Below are 25,838 nucleotides of genomic sequence, written 5' to 3'. Positions count from 1 at the left end.
AAACAAGTTTGTATTTAGGACCACCATTTTTGTGCGCGCAGGGGGCAGGGTTGGGAGAATGAGGTTGGGAAAGGGACTCAGGAGCAATAACAAGAAAGGCAGAGGAAAAATCCGTGAATTCGGGAACTGTAGCTCTACAAGACGACCAGCAGGGGGAGCTGCAGCCCATTCTTCACCTCGCACTGCCCAGGTGAAGAGCTCCGGTTCCCTGAATCTTCTTAACCACTGTAGGACTTGGATAAGCCACTTAACCTTCTGTTGGGTGGAGATGACGAAGTGGCGGTGAGGGTTAAGTGAGATACTACGCGTGACAAACACTTATATAACAAGGCAGCGCAGCGCCAGGAGGAAGGTCTGTACCAGACATTCAAAACAAGACCCGGAGCCTACTAGACAAGGGATGGCGGCTCCATGTAACCAGGGAGTTGTGTAACAGTTGTTGGTCACTTTAGGGCTTGGGCTTGTGGAACGCCTTGTGTGGCATAACCAGGTGCCTCACCTCCTCATGTCCAGAAGGAGGTCGTAAATAGGAAAGTCCTGTACCTTTAATTCTGCACGGAATTTCTCCGTTGAGGTTGGTTCCTCCTTACCTTGCCTCTTCTTGGCAGAACTGCAGTGGCATAAGCCTGGGTTCACAAACAAGATTAGGAGGCTGACGAGACTGCAACCTTAGCTGCCACCTGAGGTTTGGGGACCTTTCAGCTCACATATGATCCGAGACCACAGGAGGGCTTGCACACTTGGAGAGTTTGGGGGCGGGCTGACCACATCCACGTGATCACTTACCTGGACATCTCTCAAGGCACAAGCCCCCAGCCTTCCCAGTGGCTGCCTCCACCTCCCTAAACTTGGAAGAAGATTAAGTTCTGTCCCACGTCACTGTCAAGACCTGGAGAATCAGGGAGAAGCTTCTTAAGGGTGGCGATTTATGGCGGCAGTGCCTTTTGTGAGCATTTATCATTATCATTTATTACATTCTCCTCGACACCCTGAGGACCTCTTCTGGAATAAAGGAGAATGGTTACTTTAGAAATAATACATGTTTTCATTAAAACCTTTTTTTCCCTGACCCTTCCAGTCCCAATGACGCATTTCCTGCTCAGTATAATTGGGTTTCAAGCTAACAGTTCTGATTTTCTACTAAGAGGTGAAGTGTGTGGCATCCTGGGGTCTCTCTACGAAAGCCCCCTCCCCTCAGTAGGGCAGGAAACCACCCTGTGGGAGACCAAAGGGAAAAAGAAGTAGGAAGATTGCTTCCAATCTTTCATAGTCCTGGATATAGAATTTTCAGCCGACAAGCTTGGGGAAGGAATCTACAAAGGGAGGGCAATGACTTTGAAGGGCTTAAAAGGAAGGAATGCGGACATGGACCAAGATCCTACAAGGGTAATGTGGCCCGTTAGCCTGACTAAACAAGAGATATCCAGAATTCGTCCCAGGGGCTTATCAGCATTCTCAAAACAAACTGTAACTGAAACATTCCTGAGCAAGCAGTATCCGTGGAACACCTGTCCAGTCAGTGGATAGCGACAGCTAATGCAAGGCCCTGTCTCCAAAAACCCCCAGCTGCCCTTGAAAGGATGTCCTCAACTCCCTTTCGTGTAGGGAGCTTGAGCTTGCTAGTTTTATGGTGGTGTGGATTGAACTCAGGCCGCCGCACATGCTAGCCCGTGCTTACTCTCAGTCCCATTGGGGAAACTCCTAGAGTGTCTGATACCAGCGTCTCACCCAATAGACTTGATTTACCTCATGCGATATAGGAACATGTCACCCGAACCTTCCAGAGCATTCTGGAGGAGTCATATATTCAAGAGCTGTGCTGTATGAAGCAGTGACCACTAACCACATGGCATTCATTGGCAGCCCCAAAGTTAAAGGATCTAAAACTAAGCAAATTAAATTGCTAAAATGATGGTGATCAGGTGCAGAGCTCAATAGCCAAGGGGCAGATAGCAAACCTTCCCACCATTCTGGAATGTTCTTTGGCAGTGGTTCTCAACACATGGGTCGCGACCCCTCTGGGGGTCGAATGACTTTGTCACAAGGGTCACATCCTGGTTATTTACATTATGATTCATAACACCAGCAAAACTCCAGTTATGAAGTAGCAACAAAAATTATTTTATGGTTGGGGGTCACCACAACGTGAAGACCTATGTTAAGGGCCGCAGCGTTAGGAAGGTTGTATGGAACCACTGTTATATGGGATGGAGGTATTCCAGAGCACCAAGACTTCAATTCTTCCACTGACCCCCAGAGTCTTGAGGACTGAGTCCACTTGTCTCATCCTCTTCCCAGAGCTGTGGACCTCACAGCCATGGTCAGCTACCTGGATCTCCTCTACTGTAGGCCTCAGAGCTCCTGAAAGGGCAGACAACACTGAGCTGCATGCCAGGGACTCGACATTCACCACCCACGCTGGAAAATGGGACACCCGGAGATTCCTGGCTTGCTTCAAATCACACAGCTGCCGGGTGGCATGGCAGGGATTTTAGGTTAGCCTTGTCTTTGCCAACTCAAGCAGGTTTTCTCCCTCAGCCCATTCTACCTTGGGGCATATAGCCAGATCATCGGTTTCTTCCTATAGGAAAGGTCCTGTAGAGTTACCAGTTCACCACAGGGCCCCCCTATCAACCAGGACCCCCGTTCCCCAAGACAGCTCGTTCTGACCCCTTCACGGCTACCAACAAAGCCGGCAGTGGTAAAGAACTCCACAGAGGCCCTGTGGTAAACGTGCTGCCGTGTTGGAAGGTGAAAGGGCAGCATTGGGTGTGGCCTTGTGACGGGCTTTCCTGAGTGTCCGGCCATGCTAGCTGCAGGCTCCCCTCAGATCAAAACCCTTCAGCGAACCTCAGGCACAACCTCCCTCAGGCCCACAGGGGAAGGGAGACTCTTTCAAGGTGGGGTCAGGAACTCAGGCAGCCTTGATGCTGAAGCTTCCCAGAGGATGCCGGCAGATTTGGGGTCACCTGGGGTCTTGTGGCCTGAAGTGTACTACTGTGTGTGTGTGTGTGTGTGTGTGTGTGTGTGTGTGTGTGTGTGTAGGAGAAAAGCATCTGGGGTCTGTTGCGTGACCACCGGCTTGCTTTGTATTGGAACTGTGTACAGGTGTGAGGCCGCTCCCCTCTCATCTCAGTGTGTCCGAGTCTGTGTGCACAGATACACGCTCTTACGTGAGGCTCCTGTGGTGTGGAGAGAAAGGATTCAGGAAGGAGGACACGTGAGTTAAGAAGAAGGTTTTTAAGCCGGGAGTGGTGCACATGCCTTTAATCCCAGCCCTGAGGAGGGAGAGGCCGGGGAGTCTCTATGAGCTGGTTCACTCTTCCCATCATGTAGCTTCTGGGGTATCCAAGTCATGTTGGTAGTCTCACTGGCCCTAGAAGGTTTCTAAACACAGCAAATGTTTACATTCTCATTAACTTTCCATTACACTATCACAGAGCATCCCAAAGACCTAGGAAGATATTTAAGGGTTAAGCTTGGAGTAAATTGACTCTATATTGAAACATAAATAACTCTTATCATGACAGGCTCAGACCATGGGCGAACACACGTGGGACAGTATTTACCACGCTTCCGTAATTGTTTTAGGTACAGGAACAGTGACCCCAGTCCGTACCTTCTTTCTTTGTCACCTTTACAGCCTGATGAGTTGTCCAAACAATGAATCCTGGGCTGATAAATCGGCCAGTGGCTCAAAGACAAAGCAAGTGGCTTCTGAGTATCCTGACCTTGTCCCAGGTTCCTCCGGGACTTCTTCTAGTAGACCGCACAAATCTCTTCCTTGTACATAATCTCGGAATCATGCATGGTATTTTCCTGTGTTAATGTCAGATTCATAATTCATATTATGTTTTATAAATCAGGGCTTTTACCCTAATAACGCTGTCAGCCAGTTTGTGTTTTGGTGGTGATTTTATTCTAATGGACTAATATGGCCGCCGCAATCGTGATATAAATAGACAAAAGCGCTTGGTTGATTTCTACAAAAATCAGGATACCAGCAAGAGCAAATATTTGATGGAGAGGTACTGCATCCACTTAGGCCACAAGCCAGGGTCTTTATAAGAGCATGACTTAGAGGCTCAATTCCAAATTTAAAACCTTCAGCTAAAGGCATTTCACTCTCCTCTGTTGATGAAGGGCTTGGACCCAGAGGTCAGCACGGGGTGGAACTGGGTGGTACTTCCCTTCTGCCCAAGGCATCTCTGAAGCCCGAGGGCAGCCTGAAATGAAGGGAGAGAAGCCCACTGCAGACGGGGGTTCAAAGAGGTCAGGAGGGGAGGCGGTCTTCTCTTCCTTTTTCGTTGACTGTCATTTCCAAGGGCTGTTCTTTAACCCCACAATCCAGAAGACTGTCACCTGCCATGGGACACAGAAACACCAAGACCATTTGTCATTTGCAGCCTGTGGAAAGCATAGGCTGCTGCTTGGGTTGGTGGCCAAGTGTGGATATAGGGCTTGTGGCCCAACAATAGGAACCATATGAGGTCCTTATTGTCCATAAGACAAGCCAGGACCAGATGAGGCTTCCATGATACTTACTTGGGGTAGATTTCTTATCACTGGAGCAGCTACCCAGGAGAAAGGGAACTCACACTCAGTGGATCTGATCTGGTTTTTCTAGAACAATCTATTAGTTCTTTGGTGTTAACAGCCGAGTCAGACCTAGTTGGTAGCAATGCATTGATTTTTTTGGCACTGCCAGAATCAATCTGAGCAGAGCCATTCAGGGCTACGTAGAAAGCCAGCTGAAACCAGATGAGTAGGATGAGCTCTTTTCTTTAAGCTCCTGGACAATAAACAAAATGGCTCTGATGCTGTCTCCACTGAGGGAATTATGTATATAAGTATAACTCCTGCCTTTAGTTTCATCCCAACTCCCGACATCCCCCAACGGAGTTCCACTCTCATTGCTAATTACCTTCAGTAGGCATCCTACTCAGGCATACCCCCTGAGCCCCTGAGTAGGATATTCATGATGGCATCAGATAAGGAGACAGGACAGAGAGGCTCATGTACGCACTGTCAAAACTCTCTGTGGGATTATGGAACCCCTGACCTCTGACCCAGAGTTCAAAGGCAGATTGATTATTTCCTTGAATAAAATTGATCACTCAGGCTTGCATTACATGGAGATTTTGAGACATTCCTGACTAATGTTATTTGACCTCAGCTTACTCCCTCACCTCATTGATAGTCATAGACCTTTCTAGGTGGATCCATGGTGACCATTAAGAGGGTTTGGGCTTTTTTCCTTCAATGCTCCCTGTGGCAATACCTGGATTTATCTTGTAATATTTTTCACTACTCCCTGAACATTGGTCTACCCAGAGGGCCAGTAGATTGTAGTATTCATGTACTGGTGGTGGTGGGGGGTAGTTGAGTTACTTTTATGTAGCTGTGACCAAAACACTCATGAGACCGACTCACCAGAGGGAAGGCAAGAAGGGTCTTTGGGGCTCAAAGTTATGTGGTTGTATATGCGTGGGCAGAATATCATAGCGGCGGGGGCATGTGACAGAGGGGCTCCTTAACTTCACTGTGGACAGGAACGGGGCAGGGAAAAGACCCAAGGACCTCCCCCATGACCTGCCTCTTCTAGCTAGGGCTCATTTCCTCAAGTTTCTAGAACATCTTGAAATACCACTAGTCCCTAGGGATCAAGCTTCTATCAGTGAGCCCTGGGGAGGGAGAGGTGCAGGGGGGCGGCGCGGGGCATTTTGTGTCCAAACCTTAACAAGCTGTGACAGGGCATTGCTAGAATCTGCCCCCCCCCCCCCCCCCCCCGCCGTTGACTCTATCCTCAGTCTTGTCCCCAATGGGACGACGGGCTTGAACTGCGTGTTCTCTCAGATCTCTTCTTCCACGGTTTGTTTTTAGTGACATGCTCTGTTGATGCTTGCCCGGCACGCTTTCATCTTCTTCAGTTTTGTTCCAGCCCTGGTGCTCTGGAACAGTCTGATTTCCACAGAAACACCACCCTGTCAGATGATGAGTCAAAACGCCTAAAGCGCCATCAGGGTCAATCTGGCGCCAGGTGAATGTGGCTGCCCTCCTGCGGACCCATTGGGGCTCAGCCGGTCTAGAGTCTTCATGCCCGAGGATGGCCTGGTGGTGCAAGGGTTAATGCCACCTGTCAGAATCCCGTGTGGATAGAACGGTGTCTCAGGGCAGCGACTTTTAAGCTTCTCATGCTGGAAGGCAGAACTTTTCTTCTTTGCAGCTTAGCTTTTACCGGGACTTTAAATGCAGCCAAGACATTAAATAAAGAGGAAGGGATGAAAAACTTGGAAGGTTTTTATACATTTTGTAAAAGAAAAAAAAATTCATTTCTTTTCTTTCTTTTTTCTTTTTTTTAACCATTACCCAAATCTCCTCCCAACACACAGACCCTACAGTATCCCTATTAAATTATATAGAGCGAGTCCAGCCCTTGACTGTCAGCGGGGCCCATCAGTCCTAATTTATCGCCCCAGGAAACACAGTACAATTATGGTAATAAATAATAATAGGATTCAGAACATGACAACGTGAATGATGGAGCCTCTCAGAATTCATTTACATTGCTTTGTGTTGCAATCATCGTGCCTCTAATGTAATGCCAAGCAAATGAGCCCCTTTGAATATTGTGCAATCTATTGCAAGTCAACTGGCACAAAACTCACTCAATAAATCATGTTCAAACACATGCCTGTAATGACAGGTAAATCAACAATGAAGTAATTGCATTTAATGTATTGAAATACTGGACAAAAAAAAACCAGTGACCTCAAAGTGACTTTTTGTAAAAGGTATGATATAGTTGCAAAGGGAGCGAGCTCCTTCCCGAGGTACGCTTTGCTCCGATGCACACACCGTGGCTGAGGCGGCTGTCTACGTGCAAGCCTTGATTTCCTACCCTCGTCCTGCGGTGACCGTCGGAGCCGGCTGCCAGACACTTCAGAAAGGTGTTCGCCAGCCTGAATGTAAGGGTCGCAGAGAGTGGAAATTAGCCCCGGAGAGAGCAATGTTGCCCACTCAGAAAACTTTCAGAAGGGGCGGCAGGAGCAGTGGGTCCCGACTCAGAAGGGATGTGTCCCTGCCTTGCTCTGAGACTCACTAGATCTAGGGAAGCCAAGCTCTTCCAGCTCTCAGGCCTTCATGAAATGAAGCATTTGGATTGTCATGTCTGAAACTCACCACAGTTCTAGCATTCTCTGAAGCCACGATTCCAATTAGGGGCCTTTGCTTTTAAGCAGGGGCGGGGGGGCTAAAAAAAAAAGCCTCGGCTCTTCTTGCCCCTGAGTGTTGAAGGCACTGGTTTGAATCAGCATGCATCTCTTCATCATCCTTTCTGTCGTGGAGGCCGAGTATGTGCTTCTAATTTCTGTGAAAGTCGGGCCTGCCCCTTTCTGGGCAATCAGACAAGTCCGAAAATAGGTCCCCGGGGGCTCTGTGGATGGATAGCAGACAGCGTGGAAATGACAACCTTCCCCGCATTCCTCATTCCTCCCACCCCAGCTCCCCTCTTCCCGGGGACCACGTCAAGGAGAGACGAAGCAGAGCCTCCCGCGAAGCCAAAGGCCACTTACGGAACTTCTCTGCTCTTGCAGAAAACTCATTCTTGGCGGAAGGCTGCTCCAGCTCAGGCCTCCCCGCCGAGTGCCTGTCCCTCCCCACTTCTGAGCCCTCTCCAGGGGATCGCGTGGGTCCCACAGGGTTGACGTTTGGAGAGGTGGGGAGGCATGGAGAAGATCACGTCACACTCTGAGGAGGAAGACGACCTGGCCGAGTGCCAGCTCTGTGATTTACTTGACGGGTGGCTTTCGTAGATGTCCCTTCACTTCAGTGCTCCAATGCTCCGCCTGCAAAGTCACAACGACACTTGTGGTGGCTCCAGCCCGGTCTTTGTAGCAAGGATGACGGATGAGAAAAGGGATTTATTGGTCATAAAACACAATACAAAACTAATTTTTATGATGACTCGGAAGAAAAGAACACCCTGAGACAAGGGCTGAGCTCAAATAATGTTGCTTACCAAAAAGTTGTCTTGGTTATTTATCTAAATATTTTTTCTTGTCTGAACCTCCTACTGAGGGGGTGGGGTGGCCAGAGGGGGAGCTGGGGGGGGGGTCTGGTCTACATCATTCTGAACTTAGAAGTCCCTAGAGCAACCATAACCAGCATTTATTGGATGTATTGATAAAGGATGTCTTTTCTATCCTTGAGTAAATTTTAATAAAACACTTCAAAGTAGTTACCACAAACACGTTTGACACCCACTGACCTCCCTCAGATTGCCCACTGCATTCTCTTTCCTTGCTGAAGAGGGTTTTTGTTGCTGTTTTTTAATCAGGACAAGGTTTCTTTACCAAAGGCCTCTATTGGAATGGCAGCAATGGCAAAGCCTTTAATTCCCACTAAGATGCCTTCCAAGGCCAAACTGGGCCACGGTTTTCCCAGACAATAACAATCCAGAAAAAGACAGCGAACTCATTTCCAAGAAGAAAGGAGTCCAGGGAGCTGGACAAATCCACAAGCGTTCATATTCATAGCAGAGGAGGAGGGAAGCCATGGTTGACAGACCCATGAAAGCCCTTGAGTAAATGCCAACGGGATTCTTTGTGTCACGTGTCCTAGACCAGGCCACCCTCTTCTGGATATCGTTGCATCGCAGAACCACAAGGGCTAACTCAGAGATGGTCTGCGTCCCTCTTCCCACAGTAAGCCCTGCTGAATCCCTAGCTGCCACTTGATCAGACTAGAAAGAGTTCGGCCAGCAAAACAAAGGCCTAGTGAGCAGAGCCGGTGGGTGGGAGGCAAAACTGAACCCCCCCCCCACCCCCCCCCCACCCCCGCCCCGGGAAGGGAGGCATCAGGAAGGTTCTAATTCTAGAAAGCTGTTACCGGTGTGGGGAGGTAAATTTGTTCCCCAAAAGAGGGGAACACCAGGAATGTGGGGGAACCTGGATTCTTTAGCTGACCTTAAAGACCTAGAGACTTTTCATCCACATCAACCTTGGGTGTTCATCACGGTGCAGGATTTGCAGGCAAGACGGCATTGGGCAGCAAAAAACTCAGATACCCAATTCCCACTTCTGAGGTTCAAGGGTCCCTTCAGGAAAAAGCCATCAGTAAGCCAAACCTAGGGCCAGGAGGGAGACATCACCCTGTGGCCTAAGGCAACCTTGAACTGATGGGACAGTCTCTATGAGCTCCCTTCAACTGAATATACTGTAAATATATATTTACAGAAAGCAATGGATTTTAGGCTCTCCATATAAGTGGCTTGTAGATGCCCCCTCCCAAACCCCCACAATTCAAATCATGGCTTTGCTCTCATTTCTTCCTGTAGCAATTGGCTCAGCCCTCACCCACCACATCCTCTCTTTCCTCTCAGGAACTCTGGGATAGCAAATAAACTCCTGCCTCTCGTCATTTTATTAGGCAGCTCCCGAGAGCCAAGGAGCCGCAGCCCTGGCTGTGACTGACTCTGGTGCAGGCGGCGTGATTAATGACTGAGGGTCAACAGATGTCTCCCCTCTCCCTGGATCCTCCAGTGCACCCAGAGCCAGCTGAAGCTGAAGGGACAGGAGAGCACTGGGGCCCCAAGGAACACAGGGACCAAGCACCAAGGGATCTGGGCAACTCCAGCTTTCTCTCCGCAACAGCAAGGGCTGGAATGCCTCTCCTGCTCTCATTTTAAAGTGAGTAGGCAAAGGGGAAGCAGAAGGAGAAAAGTTTTAGTCCAGAACCTTCTAGACAACTTTTTTTTTTAAAAGACAAAGTTATAGGAGGACAAGAGAATCACTCTTTTTGAAGATGCCATAGCAAGCATAAAGACTGGACAGAGACTCTCCCTAGCTTCTTACTATACTACCATGGCTTCTGGGGGAGGAGCAAATAGGACCCATTATCTTACAGAAGCCAGGGCTTGGGCAGGTACCCAAGCAATCACCATAGGAATGGGCATTTTCCATAGCCAGGAACATTCAGTCTCTTTGCTTGTTTTCTGTTGTTGTAATTAGCTTTTCGTCTGTGTGACTACAATACTCAATAGAAACAACCTTAAGGGAGGGATAATTTATTTAGTCCATGGTTTCTATGGTGATTAATACTCAGAGTCAACTTGAATGGATTTGGAAGACTCTAAGAGGTATGTAAACCTTTGGGCATGCCCTTGAGGGAATTTCCAAAAATATTTAATTCCGGAGGGAAGACTTCTTCTGAGTGAGGGTGGCACCATGCCATGCCCTGGGGTCCCTAACTGAGCACCCAGGGATAATGGAAAAGACAACAACCAACGGCTCGGCACCAGCATTCCTGTCTGATTCTTGAGTTACAGTGTGGGCCCCACCCTGTGCGCCACCTCTGTGCTTTCTTTCCCACTGTGATGGACTTCATCCATTTAAGACTGTGAGCCAAAAACAAGTCCTTCCCCCTCAAGCAGTTCCTGTCAGGCATTTTGTAACGGCAATCAGAAAAGTCACCACTATCACTTCAGAAGCTCCAGTCCACCCGAAGCGGGGGAAAGCAGGTGTGTGTGTGGGGGGGAGGGGGCGGACAGTCCATATCATGGTGGCAGCAGCATACATAGACCGTTCCTCACTGCCTGGTGGATGGCACGTGGTGTGCACATCAGGGAAAGGCCAGAACTAAGATGCCCCAAGGATCCGCCCCTCGTGTCCTACTTCCTCTAGCTGCGTCCCACCTGCTAGAATTTCTGGACCCTCCACCAGCTAGAGATTATGCATTCAGCTTGTGAGCCTGTGGGGAAAGTCTCTAGGCAAGTTACAGTTGAACCACTCTTTCAAGCCAGCCTAGCATCCTCTACTGAAAGGGACTGGGATTATGTTCTCTACTTGCCAGGCGACCTCAAGAATCACTGCCCAGATGACAGTGTTGGACTGAATACCCAGATCTGAGGTTTATGCTGTGAAAGCAAGGAAGGCAGGTTATAGTGTGGGCTTCACTATCCAAACTGCCTTTGTTATCCTCATTTGTGAAGTATAAACATCCGGGGAACAACCACTTTCCTAATTACTTTTTGTTTATTTCACCTGAAACTATCAATTATGAAGGAACCTTATATCCCATTGGGATTATGGGTCTGATTAAAATAACCTTTAAGAATAAAACCTAAATCGTGAGCACTTGACGTCAACCTCCTGAGTAGGATGCGGGCAGATCTTGCTCCTCCGGACACAGTCAGAACAGCCCCGTTCCAAACTCAGACACAGTAAAAGAGCCAGAGTGACAAGGGGACCCTGTAAGTCACCAAACCCATGCTGTCATTTTACGTAGGTGGCAACTAAGAACTAGAGAGAGACGAAATGTTGTTGACTTAAGGGGTTCGCATGGCTATCACAGAGCTGCCCTTGAACCCAGGGCTCATGTCCCTAGACTACTGCTCACTGTGAAATCAAACATCTTCCCTGGTGGTTGAAAACTGCAAAGGGACGGGTGAGGTTAAAATCTCCAGCAGCAGATATTTTTTAAACTATTACAAGAGAAAAAAAAACCCATAAATTTATTTAACTTATAACCCACGATTTCTCAAGTTCTTCAGTGGAAAATCAACCTTTCTCTCCCTCTTTCTTCCTCCCAAATTTCTTCTTTCTTTTCCTTCCCTCTTCTCTCCCCCTCCCACTTTGGCTAAAATGTATTTAAGTGCCAGAGGATCGGTGTTATTCCACAGAACTATGGGAATGGTGAAAGAGATAGGCCAGCAATGGCAGGGTGAACTCCTGGGTGTATGCGGAAGGCAGCCCTCTGGCCAGAGTTACTTTGCAAGCCTTGGACAAGTCATGTGACCCCTCTGGGCCACACAGCTGGGAGCTTGCGCGACACTGCTCAGCTATGATTTGAGACGAACACTCTTATGTTCCAGCTTGAGGCGAGGAAAGGAAAACCATGGACCAGGATTCTCGACTCAGTCGGGGTCGATGCCACCAGAAGTGTGGGCTTCAATCGTCACCATTGCGAGGTAAAGCCTTTCTTATGTCAACTTAACTTATTTCATTCAAATAAATTATTCTTTTATTTATTCTTTCTCTCTCCCATTTATTTAAATGAGCATTTCTCAAAAAGTCTTTGCAGGAGGAAGTAAACAAAACCTCTGGCTCTCTCCTGAAGACCCTCTCCTCTCTTGTGCCCCGTGCCGAAATAACCTACCAGTACCAAGCACACAGGAGATTTCTCTTGGCTTTTCTGGGGCCCAATTAAGACCCTTCCCTTTCAAACTAAATGCCCGAATTTTACATTTTGTATCAATAATTATCAGACCCGCCCCCACATACCCTCTTTTGCAGCAGGCCAACATTCTGGCTAAGCATCAGGACCCCGCCAGCCACAGCTTCTGCCTCTTATTTCCTGAGTGGTCCCCACACCTGGCATGATCAGAGTCCAGAGAAGACAGGTGAGGAAGTGGAGTTGCCCTGGCCTCCTGACTGAGAGGCTTCTGTGCAGGACAATGGACATGCTTTGCAACATGCCATCTGCGTAAGCCTGGGCTCTACCAAGGAAGTAGCAGGGAACCAGAGCTGTAGAAGGAGAGAGGCCATGCTGACTGACGGAGAAAGGCAAATAGTCTATGAATTCAGATACATATTTTTTAATCTACCAAGCAAAAGGAAATGAAAAGCTATCCTCTCCCCATGCACACACTAAAGGACTGTTTTTCTAAGACAGAGAGGAAGGAAACTGGAATCACTTTTGAAGGCAAAAGGCTGTTTATTTTTGCCCAATCGTAGACTTTTTTTTTTCTGCCTCTGGCAACTGTATCAGAATCGGAGACTTCAGCAAAGAAATCCATTCACTTGTCATCACATAAAACCTCTATTCCACAGAGGAAATAGCAGAATTTTACCCTTAACAGGATCTGTCACCAGAGGGGAGAGGGGAGCAGAGTGAAGAGATCTATCCAGGGACAGCGTCCATCCAGGGACATTTAGTGACCTCGTTGTGGAGGGAAGGCTATTTCTTTAGAGAGGTCTATGTCACCCTAAGACAGAGATAGAGAGGAAAGACTTAGGACAGGGTGACCCCAAGTTCTCAGCCCAGGCCAAAATAGAGAGATTCCGCCCACATCACCGCAGAGGGCCATGGGAATGTCTTTGAAGAGGCCAGAACACAGATCCTCCGTTCCCTCGGAGAATGCCTGGTGCCTGTTTCATAAGGACGGGAGCAATTGCTGGTGACTGAGCTTAGCACAGGCTATAGGCAGTGTGCTAAGCCAAGGTTCATTTCCTTTATTTCCTGCCAGGGACTTTTCCGACTGCCATCTCCTGCCTATCCATCTGGATTTAGCCCCATCTGCAAAGACTATTAGGAGGGAGCCCCAAATTGCCCTTCTGCACCACTCACTCTTATCAGGCTGGAGTTTCGTCATCGTCACCCTCCACGTGGGATGTTTTCCTGCCTCTCTGTTCAGTTCTTCTTTGTGCCACTCAACTTCCAATTCGATATTGAAATCAAAGAACAGCAACCGTGGTGCCCCGAGCATCCCCTGTACCAAATACTCCTGAATTCCGAAGGCTGAGGTCAGCATCCAGAAGACCCACAACCAGAGGAGATGCTGTTGCTAGGATGCGGGAATGTTTATTAGGCTCTCAGCCTTAATTAGGTGTAAGTAACATCTTGTCAATGTTCTGCTGTGTGTGCTAATGCTATTGGGGTAATTTGACCTAGACTGACAGCTTAAATCAGAAATGAGAGTCAACGTGTCTATGATGAGGCCAGACGGGGATGGCTATATTAACAGAAGTCTGGGAAATTCTAGGCCTTATTGTATTGACTCTACTTCTCAAGTGTTCCTGTCAAAAGGAGCCTCATTGGGGGATCACACCAGCCACAGGGTCTCCCACGGCCACCCGGACACAGGAGATTTTCTGCAATGGATTCTTTGAAGAAGTGATTGAAGGAAGATAAGACCAGGGAAGCTGCCGATTTGGGGTAGAATTTCTATGAATAGATCTATTGAAAGTTAAGAGGTGCAGTAACGACATTTTGGGTGAGCTAAAAGCTGCCTAAAAATTAGTTTGCAGCTGTTTCTTTTTCCATCTCTGCCCCGGGCTATTTTCAAAATGAAAAGAATGAGATCAGGTCCTGAGCAGGGAGGTAGAGTTGAAAAGGCAATAATAAAAATTTAAAGACCTGAAAGAGGAAGGCGATAATCTTTGGAAGGTGTTAGAAGCACATTTGACTTAGGAGAGAAAATTTCTCAAAGGGGAGAGAAAACATATGGGGCCACAAGAAAGGTCACTGGTTCTAAGGACCAGCACCTTGCAGGCTGGCCCACCCAGGAACCCTTTTTTTTTTTTTTTTTAAAGTTTTATTTATTTATTCGTTCGTTTATTTATTTATTTATTTATTGGTTTTTCAAGACAGGGTTTCTCTGTGTAGCTTTGCGCCTTTCCTGGATCTCGCTCAGTAGACCAGGCTGGCCTCGAACTCACAGAGATCCACCTGGCTCTGCCTCCCGAGTGCTGGGATTAAAGGCGTGCGCCACCACCGCCCGGCAACCCAGGAACCCTTTTGTCAAGACTCCAAGGAGTGCTGTCCGGAAGACATTTGCAGCCAGGACCGCAGGTACAGATACACCATGAGCCCCCACTGGCCTGCCATTTTAAGAACAAGGGGCGAAAAAAGGGATGGTGCCATACCTGGCCATGCCAGAAGGCTCTGTGTTTCTGGAAACTCAAGTATCTGGTAATCATTAAGTAACCGAGGCCTGGCCCAGGCACACAGTCTCTCTACAGGGGGTAGGGCTTATATCCAAAGGAGTGGAAAACATAGACAGGGTTTCACAAAAGAATCCCCTTTCTTGCCCTTTGCAGACTAAGAAGTTTGTGTTCACACTGCTGAGCAAGACTCAGGACTATGGGGTAGCGAATGGCCAACTCATAAGGAGGCAGACTTGCCGTGGATTCCAGCAGATGGCTGTCAGTGGCTTGGCAAGGGGACTTTCTCCAGAGCTGTTTTACATGATGGTTCCTACAGATTCCTACAATTCTTAGGTAGAGTTGATGTAGCCTGCAGATATTGACACTGCTTCAGAGGTTGGGACAGATCCTTCCCCGAGTTTTAAAGCAATGAATAAACTTGGAAACAAGAGGATTTGCATAGTGTCTGATAAATAAATATTCATGTTTTTAGCATTGGTTTTGTTGTTGTATAATAATAACATAATAATAATAATAATAATAATAATAATAATAATAATAAATTTCCCTTCACAGAAAAAACTAAAAAGTATATACCTTCCATTTACCTGAAAAACACTCATCATTTATTTTTAAAATTTTTTTCCCTTTTTTGTTGGTATGGATACAAATTGTTTTCCTGTCTGTCTCGTACTAGATGTGACTGGAAACTTCTTTTCAATCAACTTGGAGGCAAGGCATCATCAACTTTGCAGACTAACTCACTCTTTTGAAGATGCAGCAGGATGTGGCAGGCTACCTTTGGTGGTCTTCCCTCCATCTCTTCCTTTGAAAGTCCTGATGAGAGCAGCCAGGGACTCAGGGTAGTACAAGGGGACCTTAGTCCTGTTTACCCACGCCCAACTTTTCCTTTAAAGAAAACACAAGGTCCCACCACCAAGAGGGTCTTGTGTTTTTCTCTTTCTCTGCTGTGGATTCTATAGATGGAGATTAGTGTTATTAAGGTACATCTTAGTCCTCTGACATATCCTCCCTCCACCTCTTGGGCAAAGCATCATGATGTCACTGGGAAAAAGAAAAACATTTTTGCTGCTCAAAAAATTTCCATTGAGCCAGGCCTGGTAGCAAAGATGTATAACCGCAGCTCCTTGGGAGGCTGAAGATGGTAAGTTTAAGACCAGCCTAGTCTACAGTGTGAGTTCAAAGCCAGTCTGGGCAACTTAGTAACACAGTGTCTTGATATAAAATGGGGAGAGATGTCTGGGGAGACAGCTAAATTGATAAAGTATTTGCCATGAAAGCATAAGGACCCAAGCTAGAGTCCTTAGCACCCACAGAAAAAGCTGGGTATGGTGGTCCATAATTGTAATACCAGCCCTGGAGAAATGAATGCAAGCAGATGCCTGGGCCTCAGTGGGTAACTAGCCTGCCCTGATAGGCATCCCCAGTTCCCATGTGCCCCTAAAACCATGGTGGGCAATTCCTGAAGAATGACACTGGATGGTGACATGACTTTCATATATATGTTTATGTATGTGCATCTGTATACCCTCTGCAAACACACACACACACACACACACACACACACACACACACACACACACACACAAACACACACACACACACACACACATCCCAAGCCTCCTGCCCTCAGCCACAGCACTGCACCACCCTGCCTGCCAACGAGAAGACATAGCCCCTGCCCTGCAGGAAGTCACAGTCTGTTAGTTGAACATCATGTGTCATACAATTAAGTAATCGGGCCTCTAAACATAAATGAATCATCCTGTGAAACACCAAGGCATAAAAAGCCCATCTGACATTTGATCAAGTCCCATCTTAATCAAATCATGTCTGCGTCGGCCGATCTGTGCAATGCACAGCTCCTGTAGCATCCACAGTCTCCATCCTTCTCAGGCTCTCTACTGCTGTTCCTATATCAGGAACTGTCCTGAACTGAATTGCTGCTGGCTCTAGATGATCTGTATCACTTTCCTAATAAAGTAAGGTGATGTCACTGTAAACAAACCTGTATTTTTGTTGTTTAAGAAGCATCCATTAAGCCAGGCCTGGTAGCACAGGTCTGTAAACTTCAGGTAACTGGGTAGCTAAGGCAGAAATGCACTGTCTTGAAGGATAGGGCCAGAAGGTCAAAGTCAAGGCACTGTTGGGCCCATACCCTCTAAAGGATAAGGACTCTTCCTTGGTATTCCTTGGTTTGTGGAAACAAGATCCCCAAGACTCAGGATGTTTCTTGAGTCTCTTCCTTCTGTACTCTAGCTATGTTTATATATCTCTGCTCAAGTGTCCTGGTTTTGTAAGAATGTTTATGGATTTGAGCATCCCCTAAAAATTGCATTCTAACCTTATTACCTATGTGAAGACTCTATTTCCACATAAACTTAGATTCTGAGGGACAGAGGGTAGGATTTCAAATCCATCTTTTTTTTTTTTTTTTTTTTGAGACCATAACTGAACACAGAATGATACTCTAGCCAGAAACAATCCAGGAAAGTCCAGAGGCTACACAGTGATGTGATCCAAGAACTCTGTTCAGAGTGAGTGCCTCGCTGCGGACAGTACTTTGATGTACGGCGGATTTTCATTTCATCTTATTGTACTTAAAGTCACCTAAGAGATGGGTGAGGCATGCCTCTGGGTGTGTCTGTGAGGGTATTTCCAGAGAGGATTAACTGAGCCCCAAAGGGGGAAGACCTACTCCAAAAGTAGGTGACATCATGCCGTGGGCTGAGATTCTAAACAGAACAAAGGAAGGCTGCAAGTTGAGGGAGAATGTTCCAGTGCCCAGCCCACCCAACGTGAACTGCCCTGTCTGCCACGCCTTCCCCATGGTGATGGGCTGCACCTTTCCAAGTGTGACCTCAGATGAATCCTTCTTAAGTTGCTCTACCAGGTACTCGCCACAGCGATGTGAAGAGTTTATTCGTTGACCTCTCACTTGTGCTCCAGCCTGAGGGTGGCAGGCAATGGACAGAGAACAGGGAGTCACAGAAGTCGGGAGATGAGCTGTCTCCCACAGCCCCACGAGACAGAGCTCTCAGTGAAATGTTTCCGAAGCCTGGAATCAGGAGGTAAATACAGCTCTCCACGGGACCCAGATGGCCGATAGCACTGCCTCTGGGACCAGCTTACTAACTGGTTTGTCAGGCATGCTTTAGTGGCTGTTTTCAATGCGAGCTGAGAGGATTCTCTTCTGAGACTTGACTTTTTCCATGTGGTCGAAACAACATCTACAGCTCACATACCGTGGAAAACCAATCCAAGACCCTCTTATCTACTTTCTTAATCACTATAGCATCTCCTTCTCACATATGTGTAAATAGGTATTATATGTGGTGTACATTATTAACAATACAGACATAAATGCATATGTATACATGTATATATGCATATGCACACTGTGGATTTTTTCTCATACCAGATCGAATTTGCAGGGACATATACGACTATTTGCATTAGTAAAATTACAAATCTGTTGCTATGTTCCTTTGGTATCTGAATAGTTATGATGATGATAGTAATAATAATAGTCTTTAACATTATTCATCAAACCCACTACCAGATATATACTGTAAGAAGACAAAGTTAGCATGTTGAAGAGATACGTGCATGCTCATGTTTATTGCAGCAGTCTGTATTCACAGTAATGGAGACAAGGAGTCATTCTGGATAATTATCTAACGGTTGAATAAATAAATTGTGATACTCACAGTGGAATATGATTGAGTCATAAAAAGTTATGTCAGGTGTGGCAACAAGATGACTCTAGAGAACATTATGTTAAGTGAAATAAGCCAGACCCAGAAAGATCAAAACCACATGTTCTCTCTCTGGAAACCACCATGGTTGATCGTACAGAAGTAGCATAGAATGGTGGTTACCAGAGTCTGGGAAGGAGTGGGGAGGAGGCTGGTTAATGGGTATAAAAATAGCACAGTTGTACAGAAGGAGTAAGTTCTAGTGTGTAGTACAGTAGGGTGACTATACTTAGTAATAAAATAAAGTGTATTTCAAACCAGCTAGGAGAAAGGATTTTAAATGCTCCTATCATACTAAAATAATAAATGTTGGAAATGATAGAAAATCTGATGATTCTGATTTGAGCATTATATACCATGCACATGTTTCAAAATAATTCACCATGTGCCACATATATGTGCCATTATACATCAATAAAATAAAAAAATATAAAAACAAGTATGATTGGGCTGGGATATGCCTCTGTTGAGAGACTGCTTGCTAAATATACAGGAGTCCCTAGGTTTCATCCTCAGGACTGTACAGACAGGGCATAGTAATACATTCTTGGAATTCCAAGACTTGGGAAATGGAGGCAGGAGGATCAGGAAGTTAAGGCCATCTTGCCCTGTGTGAGACTATCTGAAAAGCTGAAACAAACAAACAAAAACAAACAAACAAAAATAGCCCACAGAAACAAATTCTCACACCAGACATTTTGCTATGAGCTTTCAGTCCATTTAATTTGGTCTTTCCTCCTGTCTGGGAGGTAGGGACTATTATTCCGCTTTTACGGATGGGTAAAGCCAAGGCTTAGGTTGCTCAGCCTGACACACTGGGATAGACAGGTCTGAGTCTTGAACCTAGGTGACCTGTGCAGAACAAACCCCAAATCTCCCTCCCCACCTCCTGTGTCTCAACCACTAGGGTGTCCTGGATTCCTAGAGGTGATGTGGGTGTTGCAGATCACTTGCCTCAGAAGCCTCGATTCCTGCATAAGAATGCTGAGTGTCCCCCCTGTGAGCACCATTCTCTGGCAAACTCCAGCTACAGTGGGAACTCCAGGATAGGAGTTTAAGAACTACGTGGTCAGTTTCCAGCCATAGTTAACGTCTTAGACTTAAACTTCCAATTTTATGTGTCTGCAGCACTAGCATGAAGAATCCAGATGAAGGCATCAGATCCCCTGGATGTGGGTGAATTTTTAATCCTAATGTTGGCAATTTGGGTTGCCACATTAACTCAGTAGAGATCAATCAAGTCTAGTTCTCAGCAAAAAACAAAACAAAACAAACAAACAAACAAGCAAACAAACGAAAACAATTCTGAGTGTCCAAGGGGGCCATGCTGAGGGCTGGCGGCTCGGATGCTGGGGAGCGTGGACGTGTGTTGTCAGCATCTGCTTCCACAGTTCCTGCTCTCGACCTCGGCCCCAACTCTCCTGAGCTGTACCCCATAGACACCCCAGGCCTCTCTGTGGATGACCCCCTTCCTCTGTCCCCCACATCCATGTAGGGTTCTCTTGCTGTTGGGTGCTCTGGCTGTTTCAATTAGAACCAGCAAGAGCCATGCTAGCCCCTGGGCGAGGGCCACCATTTTTTAAAAAGCCTGGACACAGGATTCTAAGAGTTGAAGCAAAAAAAATCATTACAGTCCATAAAGGGTTCAGCAGCTCACCTGAAACCCTAATTAATCACATGCACATGCTCCAGCGTTCCAGTTAATCAGGGGCTTTCTGTGCTCGCTTTGTATTGCCAACTCCAGCTCGAATGCACCATTCAGCTTCAAGTGGAGGTTCAGCTGATAGTTCTGACTGACAAAAGCAATTAAAAGCATAATGCAAACTCCCTACAAACCTTGTTATTATTGTGAAGGTGTTTCACATATGCGAGGCACTTTTAACAATCCTTCTGATTAGTCAGTCGCCGAAGTATTTGACTAAACATTTCAAATCAAGTCAAAATAATCACAGAGGGATAATAGCGCTTACAGGATCGCTTAGAGGAATTGTGATCAGTGTTTCATTTTCTTTGCTTTTTGGAATTGAGTAAATAAATTGTCTTCGTCCTTTTTTTTTTTTTTTTTTTTTTGGTTGCCACAACAGAAGAGCACTAAGTGGGTAATTTACAAACAAGAAAGCCCATTTGGCCCATGATTTTGGAGGCTCTCTCTTGACTTCGTTGCATCTTTACACAGTGGAGGTACCACAAGGCAAGACAGAACAAATGGGTCCCTGCATACAGAGCCCCGACTCTATCCCAGGTCCACACTCCCATGACCATGTCTATTCCTGGTTCCTTTCCAAAAGTCTCACCTCCCAGCACCATTAGCCTATGACTTTGGAAATTAAGTATGTAATTTGTGAGCTTTTGAGGGTGACAGTTCAAATGATTGCATAATGCTACCTCCCCCTTCCCACTGCTCAGCTGTAAGAAGTAGAATCTGGCGTTTTTTCCCTCCAGGTTCTGGAACTTTCCAGTTGGCTAAAAAAGAAAGGCAGATTTTTACCCCTTTCATAACTCACAAAGGGAAGCAGGGACTTTTGAGACAATGGGGAAAAAAAGCAAACGTCTCCAATGGGCTTACAGAGAGAGAGAGAGAGAGAGAGAGAGAGAGAGAGAGAGAGAGAGAGAGAGAGAGAGAGAGAGAGATTTTATTCACAAGGCAGCCAAAAGTGAGGAGATGGCAGTCCAGCTCCTAATTTCTTCTCCCCAAGGGTTGGGTGTATCGGCTTCTTACAGGACACAGAACAGGGAATCTAAGGAATGATGGAAGGCACTAGGAAACAGAGCGAAATAATCAGTGGGATGAACATGTGTAACCAGACTTCACCTCTCCACAGGACGCCTGTTCAGAAACCAGCAATGGAAGAGGGCCTGAGGATGGAGCTTTGGACCTCAGATACAGAAAGGCAATCCCCTTGGACGCTTGCACAGGACCCAGAGAAGGGTCAGTGGCATCAAGTGGTTTGATATAGATAAAAAGAATCTCCTAATTCATTTAAAAAAAATTAACTTAAGCGATGGTTACCATGGTGACCCACATGACTGAGGTGTTGTCTAGAGCAAAGCTACACCACTTAGCTTAAAATGGGCGATAAGAGCAAGGTTAAAACTGAGCAAAACTGAGAGTCTATTAGGGTTATCCTTTAGCTTCCGAAGAATCTCTTAGTCCCTCGGGCCAAGCTGGGGGTGCGCGCGCATGCTTCCATAATCTGTTTGCCTGATGGCCACCTTTGCCCTCAACCTCAGCTCCTCTGACCTGGTGCAGAATATGTGGACATCAGTTTCCATCAGTGAGCTCAGCTTACCAGAGGGTGTCTTATTAATGGACCACTTGACTCTGGGTAGTGTCTGATATCACACTTTGAACTTCTTGCTCTCATGGCTCTTCCCTTCCTGGGCACCTGCCTCGCTGTTCCTGCCTGTCTTTTCCACCTGTACTTCCTTCTCCATACCTCTGCCCCTCCACCCCTGTGAGCCTCTGGCTGGCCCTAGACACTCCACCCCACCTCCCCACAACACACACACACCACTCTCCACCTAGAGTGCTGTAGAGGGCATGGGGTTCTTGTGCTCACAGAAGCACTAGGGAAACCAGGAACATTAAACTTCAGCTTTTCTCTTCAATGGAAGAGATTTAGACCTGTTTCTGCCCAGAAAGCTGGGGTTGGATGTACTTAATAATATGGTGGTGATCTGTGCTATCTTTAGAGATTTAGGAATCCCCCGGACTATTGTGTTTATCCCAGACTCCTGGACATTGTTTCTCAGTTAATAGAACCCATTCTCATGGAAGAGGTCATAGATATACTTAGCAAAGGAGTTTCAATGTAGTCATGCCTTAAGCTTCGCTGTGATCATCATCTCTAGGAAACTTCCTTCTGAAGTTGTACTGTGTTTAAATATGCGAAAAATAAACTGCCTGAGGTCTGTGGTGGTTTGAAAGAAATGGTCCCCAAAGGGCGTGGCACTACTAGGAGGTGTGGCCTTGTTGGAGTAAGTGTGGCCTTGTGGGAGGAAGTGTGTCTCTGTGGGAGTGGATTTTGAGGTCTCCTCTGCTCAAGCTATGCTCAGTGTGGTCACAGTTCACTTCCTGTTGCCTGCAGATCACGATGTAGGACTCTCAGCTCTTTCTCCAGCACCATGTCTGCCTGCACGCCGCCATGTCCCACCATGATGATAATGAATTAAACCTCTGAAACTGTAAGCCAGCCCCAATTAAATATTTTCCTTGTAAGAGTTGCCATGGTCATGGTGTCTGTTCACAGCAATAGAAACCTTAGCTAAGACAGGGTCAGACTACAGAAGTTTGGACCAACACTGGCTAACTAAGTCTTGTTAAACCAGCTTTCCTTCTTGTCTTCTTCCTCTGCCCGTGGGACCCACACAGAGCACAGCATCCACTTGTGAGCATTCCATGCTGTCAGTCAGTAAGCGCGTGCCTTTCTTACCAGCCTAAGAGTCTTGATCCTGCCAGACCTTAAAAGTGCAACTCCTGACACTTGAGAGATGGATTAGCTGTTAAGAGCACTGGTTGCTCTTCCAGAGGACCTGGGTTCAATCCTCAGCACCCGCATGGTAGCTCACCACCGTCTTTAATGCCATTTCCAAGGAGTCCCACATTCTCTGCTCATCTCCACGGGGACCGGACACTTACATGGTTCGAAGACATCCATTCTGACAAAACACTCACATACATTGACTAGGCAGATAAATTTGAAAAAGTACGACTCACAGGCTGGGGAAATGGCTCAGGGGGCTAAGTGCTTACCATTGAGGTCTGACCTGAGTGGAGATCCCCAAATCCCACATAAAAGCTGGACGAGGCAGCAGAAACATTTGTAATCCCAGGCTTGCCCTCTGAGGAGATTTGTAATCCCCAGGCTGCCCTCTGAGGAGATGGGAGGTGATACAGAATATTCAGATGCTACTGGAGCAGCTCGCTTGGCTTGCACAGTAATGAAGAGAACCTGTCTCAAATGAAGTGGAAATGAGAGGACCCATACCTAAAAGTGTAGCATGAATCTTAAGGAGTCTTATTAACAAGATCAAACCTAAAGCCAGGTATTGGGGCAAATGCTGGAAGATCAGAGAAGCAGAACAAGCCACAGCCACCTCACTTTGACAACTCCTCAGCTGATCCTGTTTCCTCAGACTGGATGCCTCTCAGCTGAACTGTGCTGCTCCAAAGCCTAAAAGCTTAACCAGCTCTAGTTCCTGTTTTCCACACCTATATACCTTTCTGCTTTTTGCCATCACTTCCTGGGGTTAAAGGCGTGAGTCACCATGCCTGGCTATTTCCAGTGTGGCATTGAACTCACAGAGATCCAGATGGATCTCTGCTTCCAGAAGGCTAGGATTAAAGGTGTGTGTGTGTGTCACCATTTTCTGGTCTCTGTATCTAGTTGCTGTTCTGTCCTCTGACCCCAGATAAGTTTATTAGGGTGCACGATATTTTGGGGAACACAATATCACCATATAAGAGTTGCACAACTTTGCACACACACACACACACACACACACACACACACACACAAGTTTAAAAAGTGTAACTCCTATTCTCTTCTGCTAAGCATGTGTGGTCATCAACCTCCTTTTTAAAAGGAGATTTTTATTAATTCTTAGAGAGTTTTTTGGTTGTTTTGTTCTCCCACCATGCGCTTGTTGTTTGAAAGTTTCATACAAAGTCTTTTGATCATATTCACTTCTTTCCTCCCACTCTTCCCAGACCCACTCTTCTTCTTTATACATCCAACCCTGTTGTCAACCCCCCCAACACACAAAAACACCTTCAAGACTAATTTGTGCATCCCAACTATTCTTGGACATGTGACATTCCACTTGAGAGTGGTTGGCCTACTAGAGAATATATTCTTAGAGAAAAACCATGTCTCCATGTCCTAGCAGCTCACAATTGCCAATAGCGCCATAGTTAGATGTTGAGTCTTGTGCCCAACTCCCCTATGCATGCTGGGATTTGAGATGACTAGTACATGCACAGGTTTTATGCACGCTGTTGTAACCTCCGTGAGTTCTTATAGGCAGCTGCCCTGCTGTGTACAGAAGATAATCTTTCCTCAGAGTCGTCTTCTGCCTCCGCCTCTTACACTCTTCCTGCCCCCTCTTTCACGATGATCCGTGACCCTTGGGAGGGGGTATAGTATAGATAGTTCCTTTATGGCTGATCATTCTGTAGCCTCTTATCCTCTGCGCTTTGCCAGTTGTGAGTCTCTTTGTTAATCACCATATACTACAAATAGAAGATTTTGAGGTGAGCTTTGAGAGATGCCTTGATCTCTAAGTATAAGCCACTAGGCATTGGTTTAATACTATGCTCACTTAGCAGCATAATAATGGTAGCAGGTTCTCCCTAGGGCCTATGGCAAGTTGATCCATGGGTTCTTTCCTGATAGTGGTGCTGGGTGTGGGTTTCATCTTGCAGAGCGGGATTAAAATCCAATTGTAAAGTGGTTGGTCACTTCTATGACTTTAATGCCACTGTTGCACCTGTGGCATATCTCGCCAGACCAGTGATTCTTGTAAAAGGGTTCAAAGTTGGCTATCATTGATGATGACACTTCTCCAGGAGTTTGCACAGCATCTTCCAGTACTGTGGAAGCCAGTCAGTAGGGATGAGGCTTCCAGTTCTGTACCAGCTTGATTTTGCCATGTTCTATGACACAAGTATGTGGTGTCTTCAGCAACAGAGTCTTGTTGTCACATTCTGAAGAGTAATCAAGAGCAATGGCAATAACCTGTAGTGTTTGGGGGATCTACAGGACCTCACTGGCATACAACTCCCTAAGTAACAGGTTTCCGGCACTGAGTTTATTCATTAGCCTCTGGTGTTTAATAGCAACATTGTTGTCTTGTTGTAGGGTAACTGCATTTTAACTCTTTTTATGGATGGACACACACACACACACACACACACACACACACACACACACACACTGTAGTATCTCTGTGGAGCTTCTACAGTAGTAAGTATCTGTTTATCTTTTGAAAAGGTTTTTAGTATTATTTCTCTTTCACTGTCCTCCCTTCTCTACATTGGCATCACTCTCCTACTCAAGTTTAACCCTTCCTGTGCCGCCATTCCCCGTTAACTCTTTATATCAGTGCATTCTAGCTCTCTTTCCTTGAAAGCTCCTTCCCAGGGCTGTTTAGTAACTTTCTGACCTCTATGGATATTCCAAACAACAACAACAACAACACACACACAACACACACACACACACAACACACACACACACACACACACACACACACACACACACAGAAAGAGAGAGCATTCACAGGTGAGAGAAAACATGCTACATTTGTCTTCCCGAGTTTAGGTTGTCTCATTCTAGCTCCACCCATTTACCTGTAAACTTCATGATTTCACTTCTCTTAATAGGTGAATGATATTTCATTGAGTAAATCCTTC

The 25,838-nt window shown here is 46.4% G+C and overlaps 1 long non-coding RNA gene across 1 annotated transcript; it reads right to left on the bottom strand.

Moving 5' to 3' along the window:
- Window positions 1–6,713: 6,713 nt before the first annotated feature.
- LOC121823525 (uncharacterized) lies at window positions 6,714–7,887 on the bottom strand. Its single transcript, XR_006065036.2, has 3 exons — window positions 7,575–7,887; window positions 7,183–7,435; window positions 6,714–6,962 (listed from the first exon to the last, which is right to left on the bottom strand). It is a non-coding gene; the product is annotated as an uncharacterized LOC121823525 (long non-coding RNA).
- Window positions 7,888–25,838: the final 17,951 nt, after the last annotated feature.

Source organism: Peromyscus maniculatus, chromosome 17 (assembly GCF_049852395.1).
Source record: "Peromyscus maniculatus bairdii isolate BWxNUB_F1_BW_parent chromosome 17, HU_Pman_BW_mat_3.1, whole genome shotgun sequence".
Taxonomy (NCBI): domain Eukaryota; kingdom Metazoa; phylum Chordata; class Mammalia; order Rodentia; family Cricetidae; genus Peromyscus; species Peromyscus maniculatus.
The sequence above is the reverse complement of the archived record's forward strand: the minus strand, read 5'-3'. Positions and strand labels throughout refer to the sequence as shown.